Source organism: Canis lupus, chromosome 4, assembly GCF_048164855.1.
Source record: "Canis lupus baileyi chromosome 4, mCanLup2.hap1, whole genome shotgun sequence".
NCBI lineage: Eukaryota > Metazoa > Chordata > Mammalia > Carnivora > Canidae > Canis > Canis lupus.
The window spans coordinates 57,792,250-57,819,213 of record NC_132841.1 but is presented as its reverse complement, the minus strand read 5'-3'; the positions used below and the strand labels follow the sequence as shown (position 1 = coordinate 57,819,213).

The 26,964-nt window shown below is 42.0% G+C and overlaps 1 long non-coding RNA gene across 1 annotated transcript in view; it reads left to right on the top strand.

The window, feature by feature from the left end:
- LOC140632436 (uncharacterized) overlaps window positions 1–26,964 on the top strand; it is an 82,066-nt gene that overhangs the window by 9,627 nt on the left and 45,475 nt on the right. The window contains exon 2 of the long non-coding RNA XR_012030008.1: window positions 17,146–17,189. This is a non-coding gene — a long non-coding RNA (uncharacterized lncRNA). The remainder of the gene's footprint in view (window positions 1–17,145; window positions 17,190–26,964) is intronic.

The following is a 26,964-nucleotide window of genomic DNA, read 5'->3' as shown; positions in this document are numbered from 1 at the left end:
TTACTCTTCCTTTCAGCTTTCTAAAAAACATCATCTTCTTCAGGCTATTATGTCATCGAGGCTAAACATTTTCACAACTATACCTCCTGAACATGTAGAATCTTAGTCCCCACTCAGCAGATTCATTCTATGGGTTTCCACAGGGACACAGTTTCAGACTGGGAAATGCAGCAGGAGTGAGGGCTTCGTGGGCAGGCACAACACTAGCCTGCTCTGTGACTGCAGGCCTGTCACTGAGCCATTCAGAGCATCAGTCCTGTCCTCCATGCGGGTGAATTGGTGGCAGGGAGTGGGGTGGGATCAAGGGAGGAAACCCCTGCGAAGCACCTCACTGAGTCCAGCCTGGGACACGGTTCTCACTAAACTTTGGTTATTAGATCATAATTATCAGCTTTCACAAATAAACAAGTGTGAGGTCCAGAAAGAAAAGGGGACTTGCCTGGGGTCTCACAACCAGTTAGATCCTGAGTTTGGGACAGAGCCCATGTACCAGGTGCCCTATACTCTGTATCTCCATTCAACCACGTATTCTTCAGCCAGAACACAAATCTAAAGTGTCATTGGGAAAATAGTGTTCGTCCCATTGCCTGCTTGTGACCTGAATTCCTGGGATCTGAAATCATTCTCCCTGCCCCCCATCCCAGCCCCTCTCTGCTGCAACCGGGTTTTGTGGCCTGCGGCAGCACGCAAACATATTACCAGGGAGAACATGCTCGTCACGCTTCTGCTCTTCCTCCTCTCCTCTGGGGCAGCCCGTTTTCATGAAAATAGGACGGGGAGGAGGAGGAGGAGGAGTATCAGTATGATCTTTATCATCATTTATCTGGAGCAAACTTGAATTGGTTTCTTTGAGAGGAAAACTTCCTCTGAAGACCAACAAGGAAGCAGTACAGCCACTCAGGCAGCCCAAGGGAAGCCTGAGATAATAAGAATCCCTTACATTCCTGCCGGCTATAGAGCTCTCACAACTTTTCATTTATATCACCTAATTTGATCCTCTCAGCAATCCTGCGAAGCAGGTAGGATAGGGAGTCTTTTTCTTTTTTTTTTTTTTTTTTAGCTAGGTAAACTGAGTCACAGGGAAATCATGTAGGTCATATCGCTACAAACCCATTTGTGCATGCTTTCATTCAGCAGATATTTCTTGAGTATCTATTGTGTGCTGAGCCAATCTTAGGCATGGAAAGAGATACCAGACATCAACTCCTGGCTTCAAGAGATATACATTAGTGGAGAAGACCAGAATAGGCACATAAATAGGAAATTGAATTATAGTAGAGTTAGCACAATAATATAAACATGCTAGGAAGTTAAATGGGGAAGAGGTACCCGATGTATTCTGAGGGGGAGTGGTATCAGGGAAAGCTTCCTGGAGGAGGTGATGCCTGAGATTTGAAGGCTGAAGAGGTGCAATCCAAATGAAGTGGTTGGGGAGATGGCACAAGCAAAGGCATGGCCTAGAGAAATGGTTTGAGAATAGAAAACCAGGAATGGGAAGTCAAGGAGATCATACAACTTATTTTTGAAAGTACACTGTATGCCTTGCTAATGACCTTGGTTTTATAGTCTGGTCAAAGGGGCAGGGAGTGCGGGGCAGGGCCATAGAAGGTTTTTAGGTAAGGGGATAACAGGCCTAGTTCCACCTGGGCTAAAATTGTGATGTTTGATTTTCTGGTACAACACTCTGGTGCTCCAACTTCATCTCTTTATGATGAGGGCCACTAGGCTAAGCCTCCCTCAGGCTCCTGAAATCCACCAGCCTCTAGTCAGAGAATCAGGGTAGGCCCAGGCAGATGACAAAGTCTCTAAGACTATGCATCCTCCCTCTGATCTTATGCCTTGGTTCTACTTTTTGGACCATTGTCTTCTTGAAACACTAAGCTCACCCCGCTGTCAGCCCTTAGCAGAGCCCTCCTGTGCATCAATCCTTTTCATGCATTTGGATTTAAGTGCCTGTTCCCATCACCAGCCATGTGAGTAGCCCTGAGGCTGTGAGGCTCTGCTTTGACACCTTTCCTTTAGCCCCAGGTGTGCAAGGCCTGGAGCAAGGATGCCTTGCAGCTTACCACCCTGGACTCTACTTTTTGCAGATTCCTTCTTCTCTAACTTTCTGGTTTATGCACAAATCCAGCTCCTCTAAAATCCCTGTGCTCGAAATATGCTGTCTGTTATGAAGAATGTGAGCTGCTGTTGGGTCTTAATGATTCCTAACTGTACAGCCTTATGAAACCTCTACAAGCCTCATTTCCTCATCTATAAATTGGAATGTTATTAATACCTACATCAGATGATTGCTGAGGTTTAAATGAGATAATGCATGTGAAGTGCTCACTAAGTACTTAGCACAATAAATATTTAATAAATCATCATGGGTTTTTATTATTATTATGGTACTGACTTTATAGGGTGTCTGACTCAGGCAGTAAGGAAAATGGAGTAGTAATCAGTCTCTCTTTTTGCAGCAAGTGCAAATAGCATTTCATTCATCTAAAGGGGCTTTTAGGTAGGTAGAAGGGTAGGTATGACAGGGTCAGTAAGAGCAGTGTGGATGTAGATTGTCAGATAACCTGGGTTCTGATCCACCTCGGCCACTGACTTTTCTGTGACCTGGGGTACACAAAGCTCTTTCTCCCCACCTCATTTCTTTCTCCCATAAATGGAGTCTCCCAGCTCTCCTAGTCAATGACTCCACTACTGGAGTCTACACTGTCTATTTCACATTCTGCAAGGTCTTGAGACATCCAGGGCTGAGATATCTGGGACCTGCAGTGTCCACCTGCCACTGTCTGGGGAAAGGGGCTGATGGGTCCATTGCCTGTCAAATACCAGCTCTTTGTCCCCCAAGCTGGCAACCCCTATGCTGCCACTGGAGGCTGGTTCTGTGGTCCTTTTTTGCAGTCCCCAATACTTTCTTGAGTTCCAGACCGATCTGGGACATTTGCCATAAGTTTTACTGGACTCAATAGTCTTGTTCCTACTTTAGAGGGATTTTATGCCTGGTCATCCAGCAGTTGGCAGGGACAGAAGATGGACCAGGGAGGGAGACAAGAGAAGAGGGGGATGGAAAAAAAGTAGGTACTGAGTAAGTGTGTGATGGATGAATGAAGGAGGGGAGAGAGGTTAAGGGAGAGGTCTTGAGGAAGACCAGTACCAACGCTTTTAAATACAAAGGCAATGAATAAATATTTGCCAAGTCAATGTTGAAGAAAGTCAGAAGAGAAAGAAGATAGAAGAATATAAAGAGGAAATAGAGTTGGGGCAGGGGAGAAAAAGAAATTGGAGAGAAAGAAATATGAAGGAAGAAAGGAGTACAAAGAGAATGATGTTAGTAGGATATGAAGGAGGTAGGGGAGGGAGGGAGAAGAACAACAAGAATAAAAGACAATTTGGTAGGCAATAGAATGAGAGACATAGATAAACTCTAGGAAGTGTCCTGCCCATGATTTTCTTCCATACTTTCCCCTAAAGCTGTTAGAAGTTCCAACATTGGAATTAGAAAGTGTGTGTGTGTGTGTGTGTTGTGTGTGTGTATGTGTGTGTGTGTGTGTGAATGCATAAGCACTGCCCTCTATTAAAATCCAGAATTGATTGAGGTGGGACAAAGCAGGAAGGTGCTGTCAGCCCTTAAAACCCAGCTGAGAGCAAAGTTTGCATGGAGGTGCCCAGGAAAAGATAAGTAAGCAAGCCCAGGTCAACTCTGGCCTGCACTCAGGGGCAGTGGTGGGGAAGATGAGCCCAGCAGAGAACTAGGCGCTGAAACTGGGAGGTGGGGACCTCAGAAGATTCTTGTATGTGAGAGGCCCCCCAATTTCTGCTCATTCCTAAGAGCTACAGTGTGTTGGAACTGGAGCCCCGGAGATCACATAGCTTGGAGGTCTAAGACCAGATGGCATAGCTACCATTGGGGAAAGGCATTTCTGGTTCAAACTCCTCATTTACAGATAGGGCGAAGGGGGCCCAGGGAAGGGTAATGGCTGGCTCGGAACTAGGGTGGAACTGGACTGGAAACCCAGGTATCCTCCTTCTTAGACACTGTGCTTTCTACCTGCCTGTACTATTTCCATAATCCTTCTCTGATAATCCTTCTTAAAGCCCCCAGAAATTGATCTGTTAATTAAGGGTCTGCTTGACGAAGTCTAAACCTCCTACTGTACTGCTTCCTTTCAAGGATGAAAATAATGTATTTGCCTCATGATTACTTGTCATGGTAGCTACCTTGCAACTATTCAGCTATTAGACATGGTGTGATTACTGTGGGTTGTCCCTGATTTATAGAATGAATAAATGTTGAGAAAAATGGCATATAAATCAAATTTGTACAAATCAAATTCCATTTTTCTATTGATTTACTTTATCTCAGAGGTGTTTTATCTTAGTTTTGGAACTCTTTTCAGTTGATAATTGCCCCAAGCCTTTTTCTTTCTTTCTTTCTTTCTTTCTTTCTTTCTTTCTTTCTTTCTTTCTTTCTTTCTTTCTTTCTTTCTTTCTCTTTCTTTCTTTCTCTTTCTTTCTTTCTTTCTTTTAAAAGATTCATTCATTTATTTACTAGAGAGAGAGAGAGAGAGAGAGGGAAACCACAAGTGAGGAAAGGGGAGAGGGAGTCAGAGAATCTCAAGCAGACTCCCTGCTGAGCATGGAGCCCAGTGCTGGGCTCAATCCCATGACCCTGAGATCACAACGTGAGCCCAAACCAAAGAGTTAGATGCTTAACCGATTGTGCCACCCAGGTGCCCCACTTTATTTTTTAATGTAAAGAACACTAGACTGAGGGCCTGTGAAAATGGATATCACGTCCTACTTTGCCACAAACTCACAGTGTGATCTTAAAAACCCCTGAACCTCCCCACACCTCACCTTCCCTAAATGAAATAAAAAACAGCAGGGTTTGAGGGAAAGGATCTCCACAAGCCTTTTCCTCTCTCTCTAATGTCAGAGGCTTCTCTGATTTTGTGTCACTGAATCGAGGTGGCTTTTTCTCCCCTTTAGTCTCTACATGGTTAAGAATACATAAGAGTTGGACCATGACTTAGGAACAATTTCAAATCCAGTCCATGTCAGGATTAGAAACAAAGAAGTAAAGAGACCTGGGGAGGCCAAGGGATGGAATGAGGGGATGCAGTAGACAACTTTGTAACTGTCTGCTCAGCACCCCTTTGCAAAGGATGACTCCTTACCCCAGCCAAAACCAATGTGGAAAGATTAACTATATTCTAGTATGATCTCACCTCTAAGACAATTGATTAAGAGGGCAGGCAGGCACCTGTCCGAGGTTGATCTCTTCAGAGTGTCTCACAGTGAGTTCGGGAAGAACCTAAGGTGTCTGTATGGATAAGACATAAAGCTTGAGAGCTGTGTGGTCATTTTTGTTTTTAGCCATGAATACTGTGGTACTTCAGGGAAAGATCAGGGCAGAACTAAAGCAGATGCACAGGAAGAAAAAGAGAAAAGGAAGAGAATATGACTTCTGATGGCGCTTGAGATGCTGCTCCTTTATTTATGAGGCTCAATGATTTTTCATGCTTGCCCTTAGGAGACACCCCAATAGTCTTAAACATTATTCCCTTGACTCACTTTATTGTTGCCAAGGAGGAGTTGAGCTGGTTCTGTCACTTGCCACCAAAAGGATTCTAATAAATTATAGGGACCGCAACCCAGACTCACTGAATCTGAATCCCTGGTGCTGGGTTACAGACATTGTTGTTTAAAATGAAACTTCCTTAGATGATTTTCACATGCAGGTGGTCTCAAGAACCTTTCTTAAGTACAAAGCGGAGAAAGTAGGTAGCCAACTAGAGTAGAGGGTGTAAGGCGTCTCATTCTGCTTCATCTTTAACGACCCAAGTGCTCTTGAACATGACTTCATGTCTGGCCCTCAGTCTCCTCATCTGTTCAATAAAGTAATTATCTTTATCCTGCACTCCTCCCAGAGCTCTGAGTAAAAGAAACATACAGAATGTGCTCCTCAGGAAGCAGATGCTGAGGTGGAGGTGAGCAGGCAGGGTGTTCACGAGGAAGTGCTCTCTGATCCACCCCTGTGAAAGGAAGGAAAGGAAGCAGGTTGGACAAGGAAGACAGAAGCTCACAGGGGGCTTGTGGCTAAGGAAGACTCTGAAGACTTGTTCTTCCTTGGCCTAACTAAGGCAGCCTTTATTTCCATCAGTCACTGGGGGTAGCAAAGTACATTCTTCAGGTAGTTCTCTAAAAGGACCCATAGCACTGGCCCTCATCTCATGCCTTGGAGGGGGAGCTAAGCAGCCCTTTCAAGGTTAGTCAACCCCAACATGAAATGCCCTTTATTTGATACTCATCCTCCCCCAGAAACCTATCTCTAGTATTTCCTGCTAGTGTGAAGGACCCCATGGTAGATGGTCACCCTGCTAGAAACCTCCAGTCAACCTCTCCCTCAGCCTCAATCATTCTTCACAGCTCTTAGATTTACTTTTAAATATTATTGTTAGGGGCACCTGGGTGGCTTGGTCAGTTAAGTGTCTGAGCCTTGGTTTTGGCTCAGGTAATGATCTCAGGGTCTGGAGATGGAGCCTCACATCAGGCTCTGTGTTCAGTATGGAATCTGCTTGAGATTCTCTCTCTCCCTTTCCCTCTGCCCCTCCCTCTACTCACATGCAAACAAGTGTGCCCTCTCTCTCAAATAAATAAATCTTTTAAAAAATAAATATTTTTGTTATACTTTTTAAAAAATATTTGTCTGTGTCTTTGCTACCATTGCCTTAGTTGTTTGCCATCATGTCATCTGAATTATTCCAACAGCTTCCTAACTGGTCTCGCTGATTACTGAATTCTCCTTCTTAAATTCATTCTGCATGCAACTGCCAGATGGATCTTTCTGGAATGCAGAGCAGAGCATGTCACTCCCCTTCTCAGAACTTTCCAGTGGTCCCCTCATTGCCATCAGGATATAGACCGAATGGTGATATGGCCCACGGGATCTATCCTCATCTGATTCTGCTTCTCTCATCTCTCCCTCTCTTTCACCAAGCTACTTATAACTTCCATCATACGGAGGGTTGCTCTGTGCCTTTTTGCCTTTGCTTATGCTGTTCACTCCTTTGGAATGATGGTACCCTCTCCATCCATCTGCCTAATTCATGGTTATCCTTTTAAGACATCACTCCCTCCAGAAAACAATATTACACTCTTGGGCTTCCAGAGCTTTTGTCCCACAAAACTCATCTTTGTGTGTTCTTGCATTTGCTTTTTATTAATAAAAATCATATTATAATTTGATCTAACATTTATTGACAGCTGAGTTGGTATACTGTGCTGAATATCTTATATAGATTATCTCATTTAATTCTCAAAATTACTTTATGAAGTTAATATTCTCATCTCTGTTATATAGATGGGCAAGCTGAGCCTTGATGAAGTAACCTGTTTGAAGTCATGCAGTTAGTGTAGTTGAGATTTGAAATCAAGGTTGTCTGATTACAATATTCTTATCTTTTTTTAAGATTTATTTATTTTAGAGAGGAAGAACATGTGTGCAGAAGCCAGGAAAGGGGCAGAGGGAGAGGGAGAGAGGGACAAGTAGACTCTCCGCTGAGCATGGAGCCTGATGTGGGGCTGGGGGGTCTTGGGACCCAGAGATCATGACCTGAGCCAAAATCAAGAGTTGAGTGCTTGACCGACTGAGCCACCCACATGCCCCAATATTGTTATCTTACTAATCTTTTTAACCTCAGTACTCAGAATGGTATATAGAAATAGAGTATGGTATCTAGCACATAGAAAATGCCTTTTGAACTAAACCTGGCACAGTGACTAGATCATGGTTTGTTTCAATAATTGATTTTTTTCACTGTATAAAGCACATTGAAGTAGATTGAAAGCTGTTATAATAGCAGTAACTAGTGTTTGATATAATTTTAAAGAGTATAAAGGAAAGCAAATGGAAGCTTTTAAATTGTTTAAAATAGAATGCCTGGGCCAGAAACCACAGAGAGGAAAGAAACTAAGATTTGACTTGAAATTTACTACCTTTGTCTTTCATCTCAGCAGAAGTGACACAATGCCTGTTTGTTTGTTCACATAGTAAAGATAGGCTCTTATCATTTCTCTTAATTTTCAGATCACCAACAGATGCAGGGTCTTCCCAAGTTGGCAAGGATCCAAAAATTAAAGAAATAGCAAACACATGTTGAGTGTCTCCTTTCATCCCCTTTTACCTCCCCCATCCCAGCAAGGTATATAGATTTTATCATTTTGATTTTACATTTTAAAAATAGAGGCTTCAGGAAGGTAGAGTGACTGGATCAAGGTCACAGAGTGAATATGTATAGGATTCAAAATTGGGTCTAACTCTAAACTCTTTGCTTGTCCCATGGCATCACCCTGAAGTCCTGCCCACCTTTGTTCCTGAAAAGCCAGACTTGTCCCCGGGGATCTAGATAGCTTCTAATGGGCACTAATGTTCTTAGGCATCTTCAATTGCTGGTACAATGGCTCCCCTGGGGGAAGGAGCTGCCCAGTTGTTCACCAGCTCCAGTGTTTTTCAATTAGGTAATTAGCAGGTAGCTCCCTGGGGAGCTAGGTGAAAATGCTGTGGCAAAACCTTGCGTAGAGGGATCCCTGGGTGGTGCAGTGGTTTGGCGCCTGCCTTTGGCCCAGGGCACGATCCTGGAGACCCGGGATCGAATCCCACGTCGGGCTCCCGGTGCATGGAGCCTGCTTCTCCCTCTCCCTCTGCCTGTGTCTCTGCCTCTCTCTCTCTCACTGTGTGCCTATCATAAATAAAAAAAAAAAAAAAAAAAAAAAAACCTTGCGTAGAAAGGGAGCTGCTGTTTTCTTTCTTTCTCTCTTTTTTTATTTCTTTAAGATTTTACTTATTTGAGAAAGAGAGGGAGGGAGAGAGCAGGAGTGCATATGAGCTGGGAGGGGCAGGGGGAGAAGGGGAGGGAGAAAGAATCTGAAGCAGACTTCACAGTGAGTGTGAGGAACCCTACATAAGGCTGGATCCCATGACCAACCCACCGTGAGATCATGACCTAAACCAAATTCAAGAGTCAGACGCTCAACCCATTAAGCCGCTCAACAGACTAAGCCACCCTATGCCCCAGGAGCTGCTGTTTTCTGTAACAGCAATCTTTCAAGAGTCTCATTCAAGTACATTATGCAAGAGGGAGCTACAGAGTTTGCATAAATCCATAGGGATACAAAGTAGGGTGATGGTTAACATTAGATTAATGGAGGGGGAGGGTCCTGGCGAGTGACTGCTTAATGAGTACTATGGGGTCTTCTTTTGGGATGATGGAAATATGCTAGGACAAGGCGGTAGTGATAGTTGTGAGTGCACTAAGTGCTACAGATTTGTACATTTTTAAATGGTTAAAATGGTACATTTTGTGTCATGTGTATGTTACCACAATAAAGAAACATGTCCATAAACATACAGGCCAAATTTGTGGACCATTTGCCAACAGGTGCAGTTCTCCCACCCATCTCTGTGTCTAAGATGATTTCTTACAGCTACTTTGGTGTAAAATACAACAGTGATATCCTGCTGTAAAGGTGCCTGCAGCCTGAGTGTTGGTGTGGCTGGCTTTTACTCTTCACTCCTACTCAGACACTTTTTCTATTCATCGAAGGAGGTAGTATAGCATAGTAGAAAAAGAATGGGCTTGGAGTCAAATGGACCCATCTCTGAATTCCAGCTTGCGATTTACTGACCGTGCTGTTTGAGAGTATTACTTTCTTTATCTCTGAGCCTTGATTTTCTCATCTATAAATCAGGAATGATAACAGGGGTTTCCTCCTAGGAAGTTGGTGAATTACTGCTTACAAAGTCTGGCTGATAGATGATGATTACTAACTGGTAGCTGCTTCTCTTCTTTTCTTCTTTCTCCTTTTTTTCTTCTAATTTCTTCTCCCCATCCTCATTATCATTACACAAAAAATTTACGGCTAGGAGAAAAGAAAGGGCTTGGTAAAACAGAATACTCTGTAAAGCCTAAAGCTGGTAGAAGCAACATTATTAATTCTTCTGATGGACACGCTACTGTGAGGTCTTGAAATCCTCTTTCCACTCTTATCTCCTTTATTCCTTACTATTATTCAAGTAATATTTAGCATAGACTTATTATCTCCATGTAGCAGGTGAGGACACTGAGGCACAGGCAAGTTCCCATCAATGGTTCTGAATTTCACCAGAAATGGCAGAGCCAGAATCAAAACAAGAATCAAAACAAGTACTTGTTTACTTCCAGCTTGCTGCTTTATATAGCCAAAGCTACCATCAGTGCTGTTGATAGTATTCACAGCATCTTTCGTAAAAAACAGCTGTTGAGACGATGCCTGGGTGGCCCAGTGGTTGAGCGTCTGCCTTCAGCTCAGGGTGTGATCCTGGGGGGATCAGCCTGGGAGTCTCCCATCAGGCTCCCTGCGAGGAGCCTGCTTCTCCCTCTGTGTCTCTGCCTCTCTCTGTGTTTCTCATGAATAGATGAGTGGGGTCTTTAGAAAACAACAACAAAAAATAGTTGTTGACTTTTATGTTGCTAGGAGTGTGTCTTCATGGGGTGCCAAGAGATTCTTTGGGGGGATCACACACAACCCTGAATCCCTTCACCAAGTGGAATAATCTGAGTAGAGATTATTGGCATTGTTATCAGGAGTCCTGAGTACTGGTCCTGGCTTGGTCATTAATCTTGCCTTGTTCTGAAGCCTCCAATAAGAGAGCTTAAAGTAAAGGAAATGTCATCTGCTTGCATTCATTCATTCATTCATTCATTCATTCGTTCATTTATTCATCAATTCTTTAATATATAAGTATTCAGCAAGGTACAAGGAATAAATACAACAGTGAACAAGCCAGATGTGCTTTTTTCCCCTTCCCATGCAGAGCTCATATTCTAGCAGGGGAGAAAAAAAAAAAAAAAACAATACATAAATAAAATAATTACATGTAGTATTAAATTTTAGGAAATAAAAGGGGCCAAGATTGGACATAACAAGGAGAGATCTATCTGTAGGGTGACCAGAGGAAAGAGAGAAGAGCTGCCCTTTAAGCTAAGAGCTGAAGACCTACAAAGAGCTAGCCAAGTGAAAGGAGAGAGGTAGAGGTGGGGGTGGGGGTGGGGGCAGGGCACATTTCTGGTAGAAAACATCATAGGAAGAAGTGCTAGGGCTGGAGAGGATTCAGAGCATTCTAGGAACCTAATAACCCAGCATGGCTAAGCTTAGTCAGTAAGTGGAGAGTGATCTGAGCAGAAGTTGAAGAGCAACAGAACCCAGACCATTCAGAGCCTATAGTCCACTGTAAGGAGTTTGAATTTTAAGTGCAATAGGAACTCTTTGGTATCTTTTCTAAGCAAGGGAACTACGTGGTCTGATCTGCATTTTAAGAATGCCAATCCAGCTGGCCATATGGAGAATGGACCAGAGAGGAAAACCAGGAACCTAGTTAAGGGACTTCAACAATGACTCAAGGAAGAGTCAAGTGGCTCTTCCTTGAGTCAGAGTGATGCTAAGGAAGATGGCAAGAAGGTTGAAGAAACATTTTGGGGATAAAATCTAAAGGACTTGCTGCTGAGTTGGTTGTAGAGAGGAAAGGGCACAGAGAAATCAAGGATGACCACTATAATTTGGATAAGACCACTGGAAGTTGGGAGAGATGGGTGGGAGTAGAGGAATAACTAGTTCCATTTTTGTGTTGGGTCCCAAAGAAAGAGCAGAGTGACAGTGAGGGACAAACCAATAGAGGGACATGGGTTTGAGGACCTTGTATAAGGTTCTGGAGACACAATTAATTCACTGAGTGGCTGTAAATTCTTTTCTTTCTCTGGGTCTCAAGTTCTCCATCCATAAGTTGAATTAGTTGATATGGTGATATCTTTTGTTTTTCCTAGTTTTGACATTCCATGATTCCAATAACATGTTTACTTGTCATTCATGGGTCTATCTAAAGTCTTATATATATATTTATATTTGGGGCCTCTTCTGCCTCTTATAAGGTGATGAATTCATTCCTGCTGTACCACTTCCTTTAATTTGTCCTGAAAAATTTTTTGAAGCCTTTACATGGGGACCCTTCATTTGACTTTGCCAGAATTGGGTGAATGCTCCACAGAGTTGTAAGTCAGAAGTTTGGTTATGGCACCCCACCTCTTTGTTACTTTTGTGCTTCTGGCACCACCTCCATTCTTACTTGCTTAGATATTAGCTTCATGGTTCCCAAATTATGCACATTGGAATCACCTGAGGATCTTTTAAAACCAGTGATGCCTGCTGCCTACCCATAATCATTCTGATATATTTGGCATGTGACCTGGGCATCAAGAGTTCTAAAAGTTCCCCAGATGATTGTAATGTGCAGCAATGTTTAAGAATGATTATGTTACTGATACTTAAGATATTACCTGATAATTAAGGAATGGATAAATGGCAAGCTAACAGGGAAAGAACCAAAGCAATCATTCTTCTCTCAGGAATTTAGAATTTCCCCAAAGCCCTATAGGTTCAAAGGTTAAGAACAGAGATGGTAGGGCTAGGAAGTTGTTGTTGTAGGGAAGGGAGCTAATCCTCTGCCTTGTTTGGTGTGTCAGTTTGGAACTTCCTCAGGAGCTTCCCAGGGGTCATCTGAAACTGGCTGCAAAGGCAGAGGGCAGGAAGAAAGGAAAGAGGTGGGCCACTCCAGATTGGTAGATGACAGATTTTATAAGCAGGTGAATTTACTTACAAGGCTTGTCTTGGGCAGTTACAAGAAAAGCAAATCTCCATACCTGCCCACCAGAATCTTAAAAATTTATATAGAAGCCTCAGCTGAGTTCAGTCATATATACTGTCCAGATAGTCCCAATACCACATCACTATTTCAAGACGATGTCCTCAGGGCAGCTTCTGAGAGTGAGGAAGGCATTTTGGGAAGCATACTGCAAGGACAGGGGAGGGGTTTGACCTTCTGTTGCTGGGGTCCAGCTCACTCCATCAACCAGCTGTCATGATCTCTCCATGACCTCCCTGAAAATGATGACAATTAACTATGTAGAAAAGTCTACTTTTTCTGTTGCTTTTTCTCTCCTTGACTCTTAACAGATCTGAGACTCTGATCTTAATCTATTTTGAATCAGAAGCTTGCTATATTACTTAACACATACTCAGAATATATCCTGTCACTCCTATGGTCACAGCAAACAGTGGAAATCACACAGGATCTATTCCTGCTGGACTCCCAGGCTGTCACTAGTCAGTCATTCGGATAGTCGCTGCACCAGTGGGTTAGAGTTGGCAGGAAGATACCTATTATGTTGACTCTAAACTAAGGAAAACACATGTGTGTGTGCATGCTCATTCTTTGCCGGGGAGTGGAGGGATGGGTGGGGAGAGGAGGGGTGTCAGTTTTCATATTAGAAGGCACTTTCTTCCTGATGGTAATTTTGAGAGAATACCTCTACACTCTGGTTTTAAATTTTCTTATCTGAAATAGGATATTTAGATCCTTTAGTCTACTAGTTGGGAAAGCACAAGAGGCCTGTCACGGCAGTGAAATTTTCTGTGGCTCAAATGAATGAGAGACGAATCACAGATTCAATCGAAAGCTGCACACAGAAAATTCAATATTTGAGGAAAGGGAACCTTGAGGCCATTCATCTTCACCTCATAGGAATGAAACAGAAATAAAAACCACCTTTCAAAAGGAGAGCTATAACTTCCAGCTGTTTGAGGTGGGTTTCAGAGTTTTTTCCTCTTATTCAACCCAGTTTCTTTATGGAACACAAATAAACCTTAAGGAGTAGAAGGATTGGAGAGGATTGAAATCTGATTGCATTTGCTCTCCCTCCCCCGTTTTGGAGCTTAAAAATCATAATTGCTTTCTTCTTTTTATTTATCAAAAGTTATAAACTTTCAAAGCTTGGTAAAATTAATCAGAGATATGAACTGTATTTAGTTAAGGGTGAAATCTTAACACCCCCCCCCCCCCCACCATGGATCTCTGAGATTCCTTCTTGGTCTTCAGGCTCTCCTTGGAGGGGATGGTGCTACCTAGAAAAATCAAAGCAGACATTTTGATCGAAGCCCTCAAGACTTTGGGCCTTGCTACATCTGAGCCTGGAAAATATCCCTGACCCAATGAATAGGGTCAGACTTCAGAGCCAAATAAATGTGTGTTCAAATCCCAGCTTTGCTTCTTCACTCCGTGGCCTTGAACAGCTAACTTAGACTCTGGTGTTCACCTGTACCAAAGAGTTAATAATCTCTCTCAGAAGCTGGAATGTCAAGGGCCAAATAGAGGGCCTGGCCCAGGATAGATGTTCTACTGGAAAAAACTATACAGCAAATCTGCTCATACCATGACAGTGATGACCTAACTATTTCAGGCTTGTGTGGACAAACTCTAATCCTTTTCCTTTCATATTAACTGGTAGACAAAATCTCACAGCAGTTGTGCCTTCTTGGTGGAAGTTGAATTTGTCCAGTGGATATCGGGCTAAAGAGGGTCTCCCTGTTATTGGCCTCAGGAGGACCACCCTCCTCTCCTTCATATGGCTTTGGTAGGGTTGCCAATCCAGGACCCCCTGCTTCCCTACCAAAGTGGACAGGTGGCCCAAGACAGACCGGTCAGATTGTCCTTTCTCAGAGCTTAAATCTTGAGGGAGACATGTAAGAAAGGCAAGAAGCTGGAGCCAAGTCATCTTAAGGCTGCATGGGAGAAAGATAGTACAGATTCTTTCCATGAATCTTTCTAGAATCTCCTTCCCTGACTTTACTATCCTCCTTTAATTCTGAACACTACCCAGTGCTGATCTATTTAACTTCCTTCTTTTCTATGCAAGAGTTGGAGCAGCGTCAATCACTGGCAAGAATCTAACTGATATATGAAAGAAATGTCCCAACATGGATTGGGGTCTCCACTTTTAACATAATACAATTACTAATTAACTCACCTTGAAGAACAAGTAACTTTCATACATGCTTTAGATCCACTAATATAGACACACAGTTTTTGGGCCAAAAGGGGTCTCAGGGGAAGTTCAATCTATCATAATCATTAATATCCAAGAAAACTGAGACCAACAGATGAAGTATGACTTGGTCATTATTCCATAGTCATTTGATGGCTCAATCAGAATTCAGATCCCCTAACACTGAGCCTAGTGTTAGATTGCCTCTCCCCTTCCACCATCCTTAACTTGTGTTTATGGACATAATGCTTTGAGTTTCGCCTCTGCAAGGCCATAATAGTAGCTTTCATCTTTATAAAAGCTAATAGGCTTTCTCTTGTGTCATAGTCCATACCTGCACCCCTGACCAGGTCTCTGGCATTGTTGGCTATTGGTTGAAAAGAGAGGATGGGATGGGGTTAGCATGAAATAGAGAGGCTGGGTCCCTGCAACCTAGGCCCAATACCCAACAGGCAGAACCCAAGCCCCACCAAAGCACTGGCTTTGCATGAAAGAGTTGCACACTTTGATTTTTTTCTTTAACATGACAATTCTGACCCTAATCAATAACTTTCCTACTTAAGAAAAGTTTTGGAAACTTATAAAATTACAAAAACTAGGAGTGAAGTCCATTGAAAACTAAAGGAAATAGAGAAAACTGCTTTCTTTTCCTTCTAAAGATTTCAGAAAATCCTGAAACGCAGCAAAACAACAGCAAACACAAGCACAAAGACAAACACTAGTCCTTCTTTGTGAGAAGCAGGAAAGAAGAAGGAAAATAGCTTGGGTGGTCCTTGTTCTTACCAAGTGAGATAAGGGTCTTAGTGTGGCCCTGGTAACCCAGGAAAAAGAAGAAAACCACCGGTTTTCTAAAAGTACACTGAGCACTTCCTGTGGGCCAGGGACTAGATTTCATTATTTAAGCCCAACAGTTTCATTGGAAGGAAGTATTCCTATTCTATAAATGAGGAAACATGTCCAGAAAGGAGAGTCTATTTGTCCAGTGTCACACAGGTAGTAAGTAGGGGAGCCATGATTTAAACTAGGATAATTTGAACCCCAGACCCTTATTCAGTATGCTTTATGGACTCCTACCCACAGAAGGAATGAGTCCCTAACACATGTTTGAAGTCTACAACAAGCTGTGCAGTTCCTTCTTTCTGCATATACAAATTGGGAGAAAGACATGTCTTTGAAATTTTAATCGTTTCTTTTTCCTCCTTCCCTGAACCAACCTTTACCAAGTGCTTGAAAAGGGCCACTTAAATCCACAGCCCAAGAAAAATGTATCTTTGTGATTAATATGTGTTAAAATGAGGAGTGACATGGTAATAAAATGGGAAAGGTTTGGGGGCCTTTGGGGAAATCCATCTGACTTCAGGCTGTGGTTCCAGTAATGAGGCTGCTATTTTGCGGTCATGGAGGTAATGTTTTCTGATGCAGGTAGAATGATTAACAAGGTGAATATATCTGCCCAGAGGAAGGAAGGGTAAAGAGGAAGTGCCTGTGGGAGAATGGCTTAGGATGGAAGGCCACATACCTTTCCTTCTTCCTTTTTGGGGAGCTCTGAGAATTTCAAGTAAGCTCAAATGCCAGGAGTGATTTGCTCTCTCACTCCTCTTTTGCTCTCAATCTAATCCATTTAATGGTGTGTGGGGTGGGGTGGGGATGGAGGATTGGGAGGGGGGGCAGGAAAAGCGGCAAGAAGTTTACAAGAAAAGAGGCAAGAAGAAATAGAGAAATGCATTTACTTAATCCATTTTTCCTATTGTCTGGAAGTGTAGCTTAGGTAATTCTTCCTCTACTTACCTGTAGGGAATTCTTGCCTGGCAAGTGCAGTATAGCTGTTAGGGGGATACTGGGTAAACTATACACTATAAACTAGAAACTAGGAACACTATAATACCTCATACCTGCTGATAACAAAGAGGAAGGAGATGGGAGAGATAGCAAGGTGGCATCCTGCTCCCCTTGTCTCCTCCAGCTGTCAGGCTAGATAAAGCTAAGGCCTGGCTACTATGCTGGCAGAAGAGAGAACATCCTGAAATGGAAGTGGCTGCCTAGAGGTCCCTCAGGATGTGGGAAAGCCTGTTTGTGTGTCTCAGAGAATACCAATCCTGGAAAAAGCAGTCCAATCGGTTTCTGGACTCTGACCAACCAAATAATCATGACTCTTCTTTGTATACACGTGGGTATCCAAAGGGGGAGTGGAGATGATGCTGGGTTCATACTATTCATCTTGATTCATCCGTAGGAGGTTGACAGCCATTGTGGAGGCACCCAAAACACCAAAAGGAGGTGAGTTACTGATGCTCTCTGTGTTCATTGTCTTCTGCTTCAATTATGTCTTTCTAGATGAATGCAATGGTCTTCCTCATCACTCTATTCTATATTTGGTATCAAAATGACTTTCCTGAAGCACAGCTCTCAGTGTGGCACTAAATACTCAAAAACATTCCATGGCTCTCACTGTCTAGAGCAGCAGTGGGAAATTTGGCCCAACTTCTGTTTTTGTAAATAAAGTTTTCTTGGAAAAGCACACTCATCCATTTACAAATTATTTATGGCTACTTTTATGCCACAATATTAGAGTCGAGTGGTTGTGGCAGAGAGCTTATGGCCTACAAAACTTAATATATTTACCATCTGGCCCTTTACTTAAGAAGCTTGCCACATCCTAGTCTAGAGAAAGGTGCCAAACATCTATTCCTGGCAGTTGAGGTCCTTGTCAATATGGTCCCAACCAATGCTTGTTTCATTTACTTCCACTCCTCTTGAAGTACCTCATGTTCCTGCCAAAAAGGCATCCCCTACTTCATGCTTTTTTAGTTGTTTTTAAGCTTTTAATTGAATGATTACATACCTATAAATATCAAAATTCTATGTGTGTAGCCTGATGAATTTTTAAAATATCAACATATCCTCATAACTGACACCCGTGTTCTATAACTAGACGCCTATGTTCTGTGACTAGAACATTAATTACCAATAGTCTAGAGGCCCCAGAGGCCCTTTTCATGCTCTCTTTTATCCTGATTTCTAACATTATAAATCACTTTAACTCTTTCGGAGTTTAGTATACATACACAAGTAGTATTCCTTTTGTCTGGTTTCTTTTGCTCAAATTATATTCATGAAATTCAACGATGTCATTGCATAAAGTTATAGTTTGTTTATTCTCATTGCTAAAATCCATTTTGTATATTATACCACAACTTGTTAATTCTTCTGATGATAGGCACCCTGGGTTACTACTTTGGAGCTATTATGAATAATGCTGCTATGAACATCATTTTGCTTGTTTTCTGGTTAACTTATGTATACATTGTTTGAGTTAATACCTAAGTATGCCATTGTTGAATCATAGGGTACAAGCTACCTAATAATTACCCAATGTACTTATACTAATAGATACTCCTATCAGAATGTTTGAGAATTCCAGTTGTACTGAATATTCTTATCAACACTTGGGATTTTTGTCAATGCTGTTTTTTTCTTTCTTTCTTAGCAATTCTGGTAGGTGTAATGATGCAATCTCATTGTTGTCTTAATTTGTATTTCCTTAATGACTAGGAGGTAGAGCACCATTTCATACATTTATTGGCTACTCATGTGTCCTCTTTTGTGATGTGCTTGTTTTAATCTTTTTTCTCTTTTCCTATTAAATCATATGTTTCAGTAGGAAAAAAATCATAGTTTTTTTTTTTTTTTTGTAGAAGTTCTTTATATATTCTGGGTATGAGTCTTATGTCAGATATGTATCTGTGAATATCATATTTTACTCTTTGTTTTTTGTTTTGTTTTAAAGATTTATTTTATTTATTTGAGACAGAGAGAGAGCACAAGTGGATGGAAGGGCAGAGAGAGAGGGAGAAGCAGACTCCTTGCTGAGCAGGGAGCCTGATGTGGGGCTCAATCCCAGGACCTTGGGATCATGACTTGAGCCAAAGACAGATGCTTAACTGACTGAGCCACCCAGGTGCCCCCATCTCTTACTCTTTGGATGGTGTTTTCATTTAAGCTTTTTGCCCCGATGAACAGAGATTTCTAAGCTTACTATATTGCAATTCATTATTTTTTTTCTCCCTGGTTAGCACTTTATGAGTCCCATTTAAGAACTCTTTATCATCTGTAAAATTATAAAGATGTTTTTGTAAATTTCCTTCTATAAGCTTTATTGTTTCTTTTTTTCTACATATAGATCTTAAATATATCTGAAAATGATTGTGTGTGTGTGTGTGTGTGGTATGTACGACTAGGGATAAGGATTTGTTTTTACCTATATAGTTATCCAGTTGAACTACTTTTTTGTTTTTAAAGATTTTATTATTTATTCATGAGAGACAGAGAGAGAGAGAGGCAGAGACACAGGCAGAGGGAGAAGCAGGCTCCATGCAGGGAGCCCAATGTGGGACTCCATCCCAGGACCCCAGGATCATGCCCTGGGCTGAAGGCAGGTGCCCAACCGCTGAGCCACCCAGGGATCCCCCAAACTACTTTTTTTAATTAAGAAAACTCTTTGCATACTAACCTGCAGTGTCACTATTGTGCTCTATTAGTTGACTATTTCTTTTCATAAATGCTGTGCGAGGAAATAACTATGTATATATTAAAAGAGTACAGCATTTATGATAGCATCAGAATCCGTTCAATTTCTAGGAATAAATGTAACAAAAATGCACAACCCTCTGCAGTAAAAACTTTAAGCAAAAGATAAGAGAAAAACAAAATTATAGTATAGGTGTAAATATTTTTCCTATTCTTATGCCTTTTTGTTCCTTGCTTTATTACAATAGCCAGGACTAATACAGAGTTGTATACAAGTGGTCTTAGTGTGCAGCCAGTTTCTCCCCTGCTAAGGGCATGTGTCACTCAGACCGACATGACTTATTTTACTGATTTGCTCTCCAGAAATCATAGAGTGAAAAGAATTGTTTTCCTGCTTGAAAGGGTCTCTTATGGCCAGACAGAACTATTTGTTGTTTTTTCTTCTTGTACTATATTTCGGAACAATTCTTTGACTATAGATGAAAGGCCAAAATCTACTTACTAGATTCTCTGGGTTAAGTGAACATAAAGCTCTTTTATTGGTCTATGAAACAAAGATATGATATAACTAGTATCTACTGAGTATTTATTAGGTGTTGATGGCTTTGTTTGCATTAGTTTATTTGGTGGTACCAACAATCCTGTAAGGTAGTCATCATCATTTCATCTGTATAGGCAAGGAGCCTGGAGATTAGAAATAACAAATTTGACCCAAATCACCCAGTTTGGAAGTAGCAGAGCTGGTTTTGAACCTAGACAGTTTGATTCTAGAGCCCTTCACCACTGTGCAGTACGAATTTGCTCATACCAAGTTGAAATGTGCCTTTTTATAATTCCTTTGTGGTCACACAGAACAAGTGTGCCTTCTTTTTCCCTGTGAATCTCCTTCAGTTGCATGAAGATAGCTTTTATCAGCCTTCTGAGTGTTCTCCAGATTCAACATTCCTAGTTTCTGTCATCCCCTGCATGACAAGTTTTAAAAATCTCCTTTGCTTTTCCAGTTAGCAATTTTCTTCTCAAAACTCCTCTGCAGACGTGGTGCTCAGTGGGGGAATACATTGCTGTGTTTGAATGATTACTATTTCACAGCAGAACTTTACCCTTCTTTATTATGATCCCTATACTGCTTCTAATACATCCTAAGGTTGAAGCAACTTGGTACAGACTTTGGAGTCCGAAGATCCCATTCTAATCTTGGCAAAGCTATTTGCCAGCTGTGTAATGTTGGGCAGGTCGCTAGATCTCCCCAAGCCTAAATTTCCTTATATAGAAAATATGGGGCCATTGCTGGTACCCTGGTTACCTCCCAGAGAAGGATAAGAGACTCATTTGAGATAATGGATGGGAATGTTGTTTGCAAACTATGAAGAGCTCCATCAATGCCAGTTATTTTTAGCAGACTCATCATGCTGTTGACACATACCAAGTATTTGTACAGAGTGAAGCTGAATTCAGCCATTAAAAAAGTGAGCAAAAGGGAATGTTAGTGGCATTCAGCCAACATAAGGAAATGCTAGTTGGGCTGTTTAGGAGAGGGAAGGGGGAGAGTGTGAAGTTAACCCCAGAAAAGGAGATACAAACCAGAATGAGATTTGGGAGAAGCTGCCACGGTCCTTAAGGTTAATGGGGACCAGGAAATTATAATCATAGCTGGTGACCTGTGATGCTGATTGTGTTTTTCCTCCCAGTGAAATCATGAGGCAGAGCCATTCCCTGCCTCCCTCCCCAACCCCCATCCCACAAGGCTAATTATTATAAAAATTCTCTGTCATTGCTTTGCAACGGTCCACAGCCTAACTAATTTAAAAATGCAAATGAATGCTAAATTACAGTCAGGTTTGGAGCTCGTTTCCTGCCTGTGCAACTAGAGATGGTAGGTGTCATGTCTACAGCTTGAAATCAATCTCAGGCACCCTGGGTGATTTGATAACAGCCACTGGCATCGCTGCTGATGTCACAAGATGCTCAGTTGATGGTAGGTTGCAACAGCACTGTGAACTATCAATCTTAGGCCTGTCTCTGGCTCTGCAGTGGCATACTGCAGCAGCGTTATTTTCTCCTGAAAACCAAGGGGCCCTCCCTCTGCCATCTGTCAGGTCCATGATGGGCCAAGTGATGAGCCTGATTCTGGTGGTTGGATAGCTTTCCCTTACCACCTAGTTGTGGGCTTGGGGTCTGAAAGCCTGTTTGATGATTATGAGGATGATGATGAGAGATGGAGTCCTGCCTGTCAGCTAATCTTTAGATTAGAGCGTGTCTCACAGTGTAATCCTGGGGCCTGCGGTGTTTTAAATGCAGATTCCTGGGTCCCATCTTAAACCTATATAATTGGAATCTCTACACATGGACCCTGGAAATGTATTCTTTAAGTCTATCTTCCCAGGTGATTCTTATGCACATTAAAGTTTGAGAATTGCTATCTTACATTGTAAGATTATGGTATACTGGGGCTGAAAGTAGCCCTAGAAATCTCCTAGCCCAGTGGTTTTCAAACATGGTTGCTATACATGAGAATTATTCAGGGAAATTTTAAAATTACCAGTGCTAGAGGGCTTAGTCCTCACAAATGTTACCACAATCTCTGCAATTGGGGTCAGACTATCAGTGCTTTTTCCTTTTCTTTTCTTCTTTTTTTTTATTTACTTAAAGCTCCTCCAGAATTCCAACATACAACCAAGGTTGAGAATCCCTATGCACAGTCCAGCCCATTGGTTTGACAGCTGGGGACTCTGTGGCTTTCCACATAGGTACTATCTCAGAGGGGAAGTAGGAACCCAAGAGAGTCAGTGGCCCAGACAGGATAGGAACTCAGATTGCTGCTTCTACCATATCAGATTGCTTTGTTGAACCAATGGCAACCCTGTTTCCCCATGTTTTATTTTATCCTATAAAAAGTAAAATAACACCAAAGGGTTTGATTTCCTTATAAACCAGAGATTAAGCCAGAGACTATTCCTGTTCTCACAAGGGGAATCTATGGCTCCAGCCAGATTAATCGCTGGTTCAAGCTGTGGTCTAAAGCTCAGCCCCAGCAACAGGCCCATCCTCATATCCACCCTAAGTAGTGCTGAGTCACGTCTATCAGCTGGAAGAGGTTTGCTGTTTGCTGGGAAAACAGGCTTCTAGTTCTGGCATTAGCCATACACATGTGACTTTTGAGCAAGCAACCAAACATCTTTGGGGGTTCACTTCCTTGCCTTATACAGAGAGTGCACATAACCAAATTGCACATAACTTTGCTGAGAAAGGGACTGTGTTTCAATAATGTAGCCTTGTGGTAGACACAGAGCAGACATCCAGTAAATACTTGATGAATTAAGTAATTAATTCAGAAATGCAGGTAGAAACCTCATATAATCATTTCCCCTAGCTTATCTTCTCCCCAAATAATTTACATATTAAATCTTATTTCAGAAGATTAGGTTGCAGTGAAAATTTCTGTATGGTGCATCTATTTCCAATCCCAGTAAATGGCATAATGATACCTAATACAGGTTTTCCCTACTCTCTGAAAATTTGCTTTATGCCACTTTGCTTTTATAAAAGATCTATATTAGTACCCATTTCACTAACTGTAAGAAATCCAAAGAGGATTCTCACTTTTACAAAACGGCAATTGATTCTTGGCTTTACATCATTTTGGCTTTCAGAAGGTTTCATAGGAACATTCTACATTCAGATAGCAGGGCAAACCTGTATTTGTCTTCCACAACAGAACTTTGGTGAACAAAATAATTTTTACTATCCCTTAAAATTCTATATAATGGAATATCCTTTAGACAGGTTGTAAAGCAATCATGTCTTTATTTTCCAAAAGTCCTTTTGACATTATGTAAGAAGAGTGGGAACAAAATTCAAAGGATGAGGAGTATGTATGCCAAACCAGTGGAAACATCTCCTGAGTTTCATCCATATATGTATTGAAGTTCTAGATTTTTTAACCTAATAATAATGTACTGTCTTTCACTTAGAAAAATCATTCACTATCAGTAGGACCTACACCTTGAATTATTTCATGATTTTTGAACTTTCACTCAACGATACCAACATATTTATGTGTGAGCTTTGAACCATATGAGTTTCCAATTCGTGGCCAGGATAAAAGGTCTGTGACTGTAAATAGAGTGTGGTCTAGACATTCACTGACAAATGTTTATTGACATAAGATAGGTACTGCTCTGGATGTCGGGGATTCATTGTTTTCCTGCAAGAGACACACCCCCTTTGATCCTGGAACATACAGTCTGGTGGGGGATACAGGTATGAATGTCTGAATGGTAGCAGATGGAGGCACAGACTGTGAAATAGAGATGTGGCTCTCTAAAAGTGTTTAGTAAAGAAACCTGACACAGACTGGAGGGTCAGGAAGGCACCTCCTAACAAGTGATGGCTGAATCAATACTTAGGTGAAGAGGCGCAGGGACATGGCTCAGGCAAAAGGCACAGCCTTTGCAAAGACCCTGTGGTTGGAACAAGCTTGAGTTTGAGCTGTGAATCAAGGTCATTTCTTTAACAAATATTTAATGAATATCTACTATGTTCCAGGTAGGGTAATGGTTGGCCAGGTGAATGGAGCAAAGTCAGCTTCCAATAGTGGTTAAACATGTCAGCTGTGAGGAGACAGTGTTGGGATTGCATTAGGACTACAAAATGTGAGAATTTGTTCATGTCATGAGTTCCGTTGCTCAGCCATTAGATCAAGGATAATAATAGACTTTTCAGGGGATGGCCATGAAGATCAAATGAGTTACCATGTAAAAAACACTTGGCATAGTGATGGGTGCATCATAGACATTTAATGAATATTTGCTATATGCAAGCCAGCTAGAAAGGATAAGAAAAAAAATCGATCTTTGTTTCTAAGTCTGGGCTTTAGACCCTGAGAAAACCTCTGGAGCATCTCAAGGCACAGTTGTGGGGACAAGGAGTGGTTTCCTGCCAGCTGCATCATCCACCCAAGAGACTCAGCTGGCACTTCTCTTGTCCCTTTAGACAGCTTGCTGCTGGCTGGGATGGTGGCAGTGGGCCAGTCACTGAGTTTAAATAGAATTTTCTTTGCAAATTGACATAGCAATGAAATTACCAAACTGCTGTGTTTATCTTTCCAAATAAAAGCCAGATTTTAAGTACATTATACCAATGTAATTGAAAATCAGAAGCAAATGAGGGTGTGTGTGCTGTAACTTCTGTGCTAAAGAAGGTGTGCTTGCAGTACCCTGTGCTCAGAACTGTTCAGATGAGCTGGATTCTTGAGGTGATAATGGCTCACCATTCAGGGAACCTGAAGGCCCCAGGTTATCTCTAGGGTTCCAAATACAGCAACTTGGATTTTAATTAAGACCTGCTATTCCCAAAACAGAGTCCTCTAAATCCTTCTTCAGAGATGCTTCAGGCTATAGGTGGTTTTCCCTAACCCAAACTTTACTGCCAGAGCTCTCTGAGACAAGCTCACCTGCTTGAAACCCACTGCCACCTCCTGTTGTCTGCATGTGGAGAATTGCAATGCCTCCACATGGTGCAGGAGGCTGGCTGAGAAGTACAAAGTATGAAGCTTGATGGGAAATTCCGGGACTGGCTGGCCACCTGGCTTCATTTTTGGGGTCTTTTTTCTTGCCTTAGTGGTTGTTACCTGACAGTGGCCATGAGGGAGTTGGAGGTAGGCCTCCCTAAAACTCCATATTCCCCCATTCAAGTTACCTGAAATTAGAATAGTTTTTTGATGTGAACAGCTGCTAATATATTTCCTCAACTTCAAAAATGTGAAAGAAAGCATCTTTTTAAAAACTTTGCTTTTTAAAAGATATTAGTCATGCACAAACTAGGTAAGATAAATATAGTTTAAGACAAGTGCTGGGCAGATTACCACCCTAAGCCTCTCTTGTGTTGATTCTTCCACACTGACACCTGTTCATCCTTCTTTATTCAACAGCATCCTGTAGCTAACTGTAAGCAAAGGGGGTACAGTTCAATCTGGAGATACAGATCACCTGCACATCCAGGCAGAAAACAGGCTGAAAAATGAGTATCATGACAGAAGGCTGGTAACAGTGTGCTGTCTGAAGAGAGTGCATAATAGAATTTTGCTTGGAGGACTTTGGCAACTGAGTATTATTTGCAGAATATTGATAGTCAGGTGATGTTAAGTCAGCTTTTGTGATAGAATAGTTTCATTTAGCTCACCTTTGGGCTTTCATTGTGGGCTTTTACTTGGGTATTTTTTTAGACTAGTATCCTTGATGGGCAGCAGAATGTGCTGACTTAGGGTGCCTTTGGATTCGAATTCCTGTCATTTCCATGTTGAGTTGAGTGTCCTCCCTGGTGTCCTCATTTCATGAGGATCTCAGGGTGACTTAGAGAATCAAGCATGTCTGTTTTTATTGGGGAACACATAGCAGTGAAGTAATAGTCAAGATGAGGCCCAGCTCTCACTGCAAAATGCCTTTGGTGCTGAAAGAAGTCAAATGATATGGGTATTATCATCTGTGATAGGGGTCGGATGGCCTCAGCACAGAAATGCTATAGATAACATTTCCTTTTTTCTTCAGTTAAAAGCAAGGGTAATGAACCTTCATCTTTGGACCAAGCATCTTTGGTCCAAGCATCTTTGGACCAAGGCTGGATGACCTTCTCTCTGTGTGCCTCAGTTTCCTCAACTATAAATGAGGTGCTGGGGATGCCTGGGTGGCTCAGCAGTTGAGCGTCTGCCTTTGGCTTAGGTTGTGATCCTGGAGTCCTGGGATTGAGTCCCATGTTGGGCTCCCTGCATGGATCCTGCCTCTGCCTCTCCCTCTGCCTGTGTCTCTGCATCTCTCTCTCTCTGTGTGTGTGTGTCTCTCTCATGAATAAATAAATGTAATCTTTAAAAAAATAAATGAGGTGTTGGACCAGTTGATTTCTGAGGTTCAAATGTAGTAGAGAGGGGCTTGGAATCCTGGGGCCTGGGCTAGAGTCCCACATTTAGCACTGACTGGATAGGTCCTTTCCCTTCTCTGTGCCTCAGATTCCTATAAGACAGGGAGTCTAGAAAAGATGTCTTTATGATCATTCTCAGTCCTAAAGAGTAGAGGGCCCATCTCTCTAGTAGGAAGGCAATGACTAGTCCTTGAAACACAGCTATGCCATGATGAGATCTAATAGAACAGTCAACTTGTGATGGAGAGGCTGGTTCATCCTATTCCCTAGTAGGCATCTTTTCCTCTATTTCCTTGGACTACTTTGGGCATCCTCAGAAGTTCAGCCCATGTTCACTGCTGAGAACAGCCGAGCAAATGGCAACAAATGAAATGGTACTTTCAACAGATGAAAGTGCTATTTCTGCCTGTACCAGAAGATGTTTTTTTTTTTTTTTAATTTATTTATGATAGACAGAGAGAGAGAGAGAGAAGCAGAGACACAGGCAGAGGGAGAAGCAGGCTCCATCCCGGGAGCCTGACGTGGGATTCGATCCCGGGTCTCCAGGATCGCGCCCTGGGCCAAAGGCAGGCGCTAAACCGCTGCACCACCCAGGGATCCCACCAGAAGATGT